Source organism: Meleagris gallopavo, chromosome 19 (assembly GCF_000146605.3).
Source record: "Meleagris gallopavo isolate NT-WF06-2002-E0010 breed Aviagen turkey brand Nicholas breeding stock chromosome 19, Turkey_5.1, whole genome shotgun sequence".
Classification (NCBI taxonomy): Eukaryota; Metazoa; Chordata; class Aves; order Galliformes; family Phasianidae; genus Meleagris; species Meleagris gallopavo.
Window position 1 is genome coordinate 3766012 of NC_015029.2, and position 8522 is coordinate 3774533.

Genomic DNA, 8522 nt, shown 5'->3' on the forward strand with positions numbered 1-8522 from the left:
TTTTTTTTCTTTCCTCCAGCATTTTCTCTCTAGTGGTGGCAGATGTTGGGGTTGTGAATTCATTGTCTGCCAGAGACACGGCAAAATCCGCTTTCCAAACTAGTTTTCTGTATTTTTGTTGATTGTCTGCTTAAATTAACCTTCTCTAATGAGATGAAGATAGTCAGGGTATGTCTGTAATTTACTGGCTGTGAAATTAGTTAGTATGAATATAATACATCCTGGTGGGTGACAGGGATTAGGGAGCTCTGTGAGTACCCAGGTAGAAGAGAAGGTGGCATATATCTTTAATGCTTGTTTCCTAATGATGTGGATGCTTATCCTGTACATATGCATGCACGTTTACAAGCTTTGCTCAGGACTGTCAAAAACAATTCTTGCCTTGTCCTCTGAGAGGGCATTTGCACCAGTGCATGGTGAGTATTTAATAGATGCAAAGTGCTGCCACCTTGCCCCGTTTATATCCCTGTGAAGAAGCATCCCAGGTCTCGCAGCATGTGGGAGGAAGGGCAGATGGCTTCCAACAACAGGGCTCAGGCTTCACTTGAGCATTCCTCCTCCCTTCCACTTGCCCCACATCTCCAAGCCTCACACTTCAAATATTTGCATGCAAACATCAGACTGTGGCTTGATAAGAACATGGTGTTCAAATTCTCACTCACTCAGCAACAGGTTGATGCGCAAATAAACCAGGCTCTCTCTTGGCTTGCCACATGAAGATATCCCCAAGCACACAGTGAGCCAGATGGGGAGCACAACACGTGCACATCAGTGAGCATCCTCCCCTGGTCTGCAGCCTGGGGTGGGAGAGCAGCTAACTGCGTGCTGGCAGCTCCAATATCTTAGGGCTAATGTATGGTAATGGGTGTTTGAAACACTCAACCCCCAAGACATTAGCACACACCTCCAGTTTCATAAAAGAGGAAAAGAAAACAACCTTCCTTTGTTTTCATGCTGAGCAGATAATCTGGGTGTTGTGTCAGATTCAATTTGAAGACATAAAAGATAGACAAATAAAAACCTCCCCTCCCCGCTACCCCTGCAGCTTTTTTTCCAGTGTTTGGGATATTGTGATAATGGATTTGTGCCTGCAGGACCCGCCGGGGGCTGAGAGCCCCTCAGTTTGTGTATATGCCAAACGTGTTGCAGTTAAGATGATGCGACTCCCAAAGAAAATGAGGTTTGCTGAAGTTCTTTCTAACAATATCCGTTGCTGTAATGGAAGATATTATCACTGTTTGTGAATCTCATCACATGTTAGGCCCTGAATCAGATGTGTTTACAACCCTGTACTTTAAGAAGGTAGAAGGGGAGCACTTATTAGTTTTGTACTTTTTTTTTTACAGTTATTACAAGGAAAAAAAATCCATTTACTTGGGTTTGAGTCCAGACAGGCCCTAGATCAAAAAGCTAATGTCATATCCTGAAATTTGGGAAGATTTTGATCATTCATATCTGGATCTGTATTTATTAGCTCAAATGAAACAAAACACAGAAAAAAAAAGAACAAAGAAATGCACAAACAGAGCAGCAGCCAGAGCTGTGAGTCCACCTCTGAATCTGAATGAGCCCAGACCTGGTGCAAACTTCTAATCCCACTTTCTGGTTCTCCCTAATTGTCATTTTTGTTGGACGTGAATCTAACATATGCCAGTTACTTGCTTGTTCATAAACACAGCCCTTGCCCAAAAGTAAACAAAACAGACGAAGCACAAGGCAAAGGATGGCTCTGCATTACAATTCTCCTGGCAGCAAAGGCAGCTCAGGAGGATCCTGCCCTTCTCCAGCCAATTCTTCTTTTCCTGTGCTGCACGCTGCCCTCCCCTTGGATGCAGCCATACAGCGCTGTGTAGAGGCTCAAGAGGATCAATCTTAAAAGATCTATTCTTAAACATGGCCCAGCATCAGTACAGCCCTTGGGCAGCTGCCTCCATGTACCTGGAGGGGAGCAATAAACTGAGCTGCAGAGTGGGAAAAGACAGCTGGGGTCGGAAACTGGATGAAATTGGTTTTGCCCCTTAGAAATTTGGATGTGCTGAGCTGGGCCGATGGCCGGAGATGAGAATTTCTGCCATTGAGGAGATGGGAGGAGAATTGGGAACGTAGTGAGAATAAAGGGTTGCTGTGAGGTGGCACGAGAGCATCGGGACAGTGTCTGGGGAAGGGAAGAAGAGGCTGTAGGAGGCACCAAGGGAAGCCAATACAGCAAGGTGAACACAGGAGTTCTGTGCGTGGGTCCTTCCTACATGTAGGCCTGAATCTAATCTAAGCCCACCCTTGTTTAGTTTAAAGCCATTTCCCTTGTCCTGCCATTGCACTCCTTGATAACCCACAGCCATGGGACACCCCGTGGGGCTCCCCCACCTCCCCTTCATCTTGCTCAGCCCCGATCATTGCTGGTCATAAGCAGGTTTGAGAAGTTGCCACCAATGCAGTCTATTAATTCTGTTTGCCACCGTGACTAGTGGGACCTGGCCTATGAAGAATGGGGTTTGCCAGGCTGTACATCATCCTTTCTGTTCTGCATTTCTCACATAAAAGAGAATGTAGCCTGGGAGGGATACAGATTCACTTCTTCAGCATCATGAATAACATGAAGGAAATCCACTTTTTCCAGCTATGATTTCGTCTTTTTTTAACAAACACAGGAGTTAATCCCCTCCCTTTTTTAGAGCGGGTGGGTGGGGAAGAGTTAGTTTTCATTCCAAGCCTTCACCCATGCCAGAAATCTCAAGGGGGAGGCAGAGGACTGATATCACTGCAAAATAATCATATTCCTCGGTTAGTGCAAACCAGCTCCGTTCCGACAATGTCAGGGTAATTGGCGTGAGATGTGAATCAGGTCGCATTCAGCCTGAGAATGATATCAGAGAGAATGTTGTAGTGGGTGGTGAACATCAAAGAAGGAAAAGGAAATGAGAGGAAGGTGCAAAATAGTTCCTTTACCTGTAACATCAGCGCTCACGTCCTGTAAGATTAACATGAGAAACAGTAAGATACACAGCTGCATGAAACAGGGATGGAACAGGTCTTCCTGTCCCAGGGAAAATACCAAGTCTTGCCATTTTTTTTCCCATCTCAAATCTATCAGAACATTTAGGATTCTGAAGTTTTTCACAGCTACATTCTGATGAGGGCAATAGAAGGATTTCTGTTTCATTTCTCATTTTGTGATCTTTCTGGTCATGTTGGTGTTCTGGCTTCGTTTTTAATTAGCTGTAATGGTGGAAGAAAGCATTTTAATCGAGGAGAAAATATAAAACAGAAAAAAACCGAAAGCCACACAAAGAAACTGACAGCACCTTCTATTTAAAAAGGAATAAAAAGAGGAGGGAAAATAATAAAAAAGGATTTATTAAAGCTGACCCTTTCCTCCAAACAGTTCTGATTTCACAGATGTGGACTTTTCCAAAGAAAAATAGGCTCACTGAAAAGTACCCAGGCAGCCCCTGTGCTGCCTCAGAGCCGCATTGGCAGCGCACCTCTGTTTGCAGGGCAGCACACCTCTTCTGAAGAGCTCTGCAGTCTGTAGAGACAAGTACCCTCTCTGGGCTCCGTGCAACACCAACCTTGAGAGTCAATGCACACATTGTGCATCTCCTTTCACAGAGATCTGCCTCTGTTCTTGCCTTATTCTTTCATTCTCCTAGTGCACCGTAAAGGTCACTCTTCATGAAAGTAGATATTTGCTCTTTGTGTTCAGGGGAGAAAAAAAAATATATATATATATATATAACCCTTGCATATTATAGAGGGTTTAGAAGGCATTAATGGACACTTTCTGTAAGGTTTCTTGTGCATTAATTCCTCTCTCTGCCGTCACAATGTGGTCAGATGTGTCCTCACCCACCTGCAGGTGGGGGTGGTGTGGGGGTTATTTCCTGGCTGTGCTTCTGCTGCTCTCACATCATCCTTGTGTGGGAGCCTGGGGTTTCTGCTGTAATGTTTCAGCATCTAGTAATGCACTTTGTGTTTGCCCTGAAGAGTTTATAGAAGGTGCTTTCCTTGGTCTCACACTGAATTCCCTCTTGATCCTGCTGAGTTCAGGCTGTATTACAATATACAATATTGTATAGCTATTGTAAATTGGATAACAGCTGATCAATAGACACTTGTCCTGAAGATGAATGACCCTGGATCAGATACAGGGCCTTTTTGGAGACCAAGTTTAAAAAGCTGAATCTGGGGTGTGAAAAGAAGCAACATAAACAAGGATGGCCAGGTGGGGTTGGCTGCTTGTGGCTTTCCTCTTGGTCCTGTTTCACCAGCAGGCCACGGGGCAACTTGTGTTGACTGGAATTGACTGCAGCAATGGGTTTGGGTGGAAGAAAAGCGGTTATTTGTGTGACAAACATGGAAACCAAAACCACACGGCTGGAGTTTGGGTCTTGAGTGTAGGGCATCCTGGGCAAGGAGCTCTGCACAAGTCAGGCTGGGAGCTGCAGTGCTCTTCACCTTTGTTACTGGGACTGAATCTGCAAAACACACATACAGCTTAAATGGCAGCCCTTGTTCGTTACAATTACAGCAAGATCTTAATTTCTGTGAGGGTCAGCCACTTCAGAGGACTATTCTCAAGAACTTGCTCGTCAGCACAGTACAATTAGGAGTACAGTAAGACTAAGTTCCACCCGGTCTGATCAGTCTTGAGTTTAAATAATAACATTTCATCCTTACTTAATGAACTGTCAGCCATCTCCTGAGGAAGACACTTTAATGAGTGGAGAATCATGTCCAATGCTTATTTATCTAAGTCAGGAGCACAGATCTGATAACGATCTCTCTTCATCCCTGTGTCTGATTTGCATGTCAGGCCACTTCCTGATCCCAGCAAGGTAATTTGCATAAGAAAGAAGGAATTTGCTGAGTGGTCACCAAGTTTCATTCCTCACAGCTGATGGAACTTCAGCTTCTTACCAAAGTTCGCTGAATGTCAGTTCAAAGCAAGCTTAAAAAGGGAAGAAAGTGGAGGAGCAGAAAGGAGGAAGGGAGGAAAGGCCAGAGCAGATCTCCTATTCCAATTAGTTGGGAAGGACATGCATGGAATTCATGGTGCAAGAGTTTCAGTCTGGAAGAGCTAACAACATTAAAGAACTGACTGGGTCCTCGTTTGGATAATCACCATTCTCTCTCCTCACAGAATTTGCATCATGTGTTTATAACTGGCATTCCTGAAATCCGGTGGCTGCAATGCATGATGTAGGGGGAAAATCTGTAGGTAAAAGTTGGAGAGGTAGAATGAAAAGATACAGGGTTTAATGTGATTGATAACACAGAAATTGGGCTTCTGGCATGCACTTAGATCAAGGGAGAGGCATTCAAGCTGTCTGACTTCGGATACTAAAAGAAAGTTTAATTAAAACAATTAGTCTCCCCTGGAACTATTAAGTCAAAGTGTCTCCATTGCTTTCAAGGGGAGCAAGACAGGCTGGCTTGTAACTAAGGGAGCAAAATTAGCACATACATTTTGGTGAGGAATATCATTGCCCCCTCAGGTAACTGAGTCCAGGTGAGGCATGGGAGTGATCCTCAGCAAACCTCAGTTACAGTTGGGGAGCACAACGGGTTGCTCCATAAGCACTGTTCACATGCAGTCAAAACTGTGTTAATACATAGAATCATAGAATGGTTTGGGTTGGAAGGCATCCCAAGGACCATCAAGCTCCAACCCCACTGCCACAGGCAGGGCCACCAACCTCCAGACCTGGTACTAGAGCAGGGAGGGGATAGGAGAGGCATGAGAGGTCTTGTAAAAAGCCTGACACACCTCGGTTAAAATAACTTTAAAAAAATACAGTTTTCCAAAAGTTTCCATCACTTCAGACACTTCTTGTAACTTTTCTAGAAGAGGATCTATTACATGGGATAAATTATTTGCTAGACTGGAAGCTCGTATTTGCTTAAGCATCATTCTTTGAACCATAGGATAAAGAATGGTCAGGGGTGTGGAGAGTCTCGCTGGGCTGCATCTGTGCCTGGGGCAGGAGCTGCTGTAGCTGCCAGTCCCCAGGCAGTGACATTATCCCTCCACAAGACCTAACTGAAGTCTGCAGCAACCTGGTCTGAATTTAGTGTTTGCTTTGCTCTGAGCAGGAGAATAACTAACACAAGTTTGGGAGGTCTCTTTTGACCTAGATGTTTCTGAGACTGAAATTTCATAAAATGATATCCCAAACCCACGCTCAGTACTTAAGCCAAAGCACCAGATTGAGTTGACCAGAGATACTGTGCTATGTGTCATGGAAGCAAACCATCCCATCCTGATGTCTGCTTTCTTCCAGCAGTGTGATGTTACTATCTCAGTTTCAAACTTCCCACCATTCTAATTTCAAAATCCTTGATTAAGGAACTGTTCTTTTACGTCTTACTATTTTTTTGCTTTTGTTATGTTCTAAGAACTTTCTAGACAATTTTCCTCTATTCTTTATTTACCAGATGTTTGCATAGTTGAGAAAGATTCAATATGGGCGAACAGAGGATAGTTATAACTAGCAATAAGTACATTTACTGCCTCAAAAGCATTAATTTCCAAAAGTTGAAAAAGTTACAAATGGATTTGATTAGAAGAGAAACTGCAGTTGGAAAAACAGCTGATTGCAAACCAGATTCTGCAAGAATTTATTAGGTGGCCAAAACACAACAATTTCATATGAAGTAAGGAGACAAGTTTGGCTGGAATCCAAGCCTTGATCCATTACAAAGGAAGATGGCAGTGAGAAATCTGTATCCAGACATTAGAAACCAATTCCTATGAAAATTCAAGATGGGAAATGGGATTAGTGCCAGTGAGGAGTTGGAATGCGTAGAGTGTGGATAAGGAGGGTTAAAAACTTGCAGGGAAAAAAATAATTCATGACTGGGGGGACAAAGGAAATTAATGAGGGATGAGATAGTTTGCCTGTGGAAAACAAAAATCCTAGCAAAGCACTCCTGGATGGAAGCAGAAAAATTATCAAATGCAAAAGAAACATTCACATGCAAAGAAGCAATTCTGGTGCTGAGAAAGAAGCAGTTGGACATTTATATTATATGATGATGAAGTGCTTTGCGGTACTTGGGAAAACAAGTCAGGTACACAGATGGGAGGAACAGTTGAAGCTCAGCAGACTCAAAGCTTGCACGAGGACTCTGAAGAATTAGCTGAACAACTTTTTGGTCTGCTGACTTTAGCTTCTAATAAACCTCGCACCATGGAAAGTGGCTATGTGAGCATTGTAGTGTAATAACTTAAAGAAAAAAGGTTGAGGAGGTTGTTGCTATGTGATACGTAGCACGGTATTGGTCTTGGGCAAAATAATGGGACCAAATAAGCTGATCAATAAAGAATCAAAGGGTAGAAAGAAAATCAAGGGGTTTTTCTCAACATGATTTTGTAGAAAAAGATCTTTTCAAACAGAATTAGTTTTATTCTTGGAGACTGCAGTTTTGGTTGTTAGAAGTGTGTGTACACGTAATGGATTGACTTTTGTTTAAGTAATTCCCAGCCCTCTGGTACTTTATTGTGCTAATTTCATTACAGACGGAGAGCCCTTAAACATCTGAAATGGGATAACTGCTGGTGTCCAAAGGCATTGGATAACCTGGGGAAAAAACATCAAACCAAAACACAAAACCAACAAAACCCACAAGAGTGTAAACAAGAGCTTACATGGATCACCGTCAGAGCTGCTGCTTTTCATTGCTTTTCATAACATCACAAAGTGGGGAAGGAAGGCTCAGCAACTTTTGGGGCTCTCTTTCGGAACCTGCATGAGGACAAGGTAGTAGGTGATAAAAGACTCCTCAATCTGAAAAACCATAAAGAGAACCAATGTCTGGAAGCTAAAGGCAACAAATTCAATTAAAAATCAGGAGATCTTGGTTCTCTTGTTTTTTTGTTTTTTTTGTGTGTGTTTGTGTGTGTGTGGTGGTAATGGTGTGTGTTTTTAGTCGTTTACTCATTGATTTGCCTATGAAGATGTGAAATGAATGTGATCACCCTTGAGACCAGTGTGAGTTGTGTGTTCCACGTGACTCCTGTGGGGTGACCACTTCATCCCTTTTGCCTGCATCCATAGTTTGCAAAGAGAGAGAAGCTTCCCTTCCCTCTTGGGCCTAAAAGCTCACAGCTAGCATAGGACAGAGCTGGAAGAACCGTATCTACCAGGTACCTGCTGCCTCTTTGGGGCAAACATTAATGAGCAGTGATGAGAACAAGCCCGGCTCCTGCGCTCAGCGCCTTCCCCATGGAATGGCATTAATCATGTCATCTCCCTTTGCTACAAGAGTGGCTGCCTTAATGGGAAACTCCAGCCAGCCAAAATATCCTGAGGGGAGGAGGAAATGAAGAGAAGAGGGAAGCGTGTAGCAGAGGTAGCTAATAGTGAATGCAGTCCTCTCTGCTCCAGAGCAGGGATTGGGAAGAGCAAGGTGGGGAGTGGGACTGGATCTGCTTGGAAGCTTTCCTTTCTTGTTCTCCCTCCTGTCTGATCCCATGCCTTTTGACAACTTATTATTAGAGACATTTCTGCATATTCACTGAA

The 8522-nt window shown here is 43.5% G+C and overlaps 1 long non-coding RNA gene across 1 annotated transcript in view; it reads left to right on the forward strand.

Moving 5' to 3' along the window:
* Positions 1-7860, forward strand: part of LOC104913664 — a 161169-nt gene extending 153309 nt beyond the window's left edge. The window contains exon 4 of the long non-coding RNA XR_002120585.2: positions 7520-7860. This is a non-coding gene — a long non-coding RNA (uncharacterized LOC104913664). The remainder of the gene's footprint in view (positions 1-7519) is intronic.
* The last annotated feature ends 662 nt before the right edge of the window (positions 7861-8522 follow it).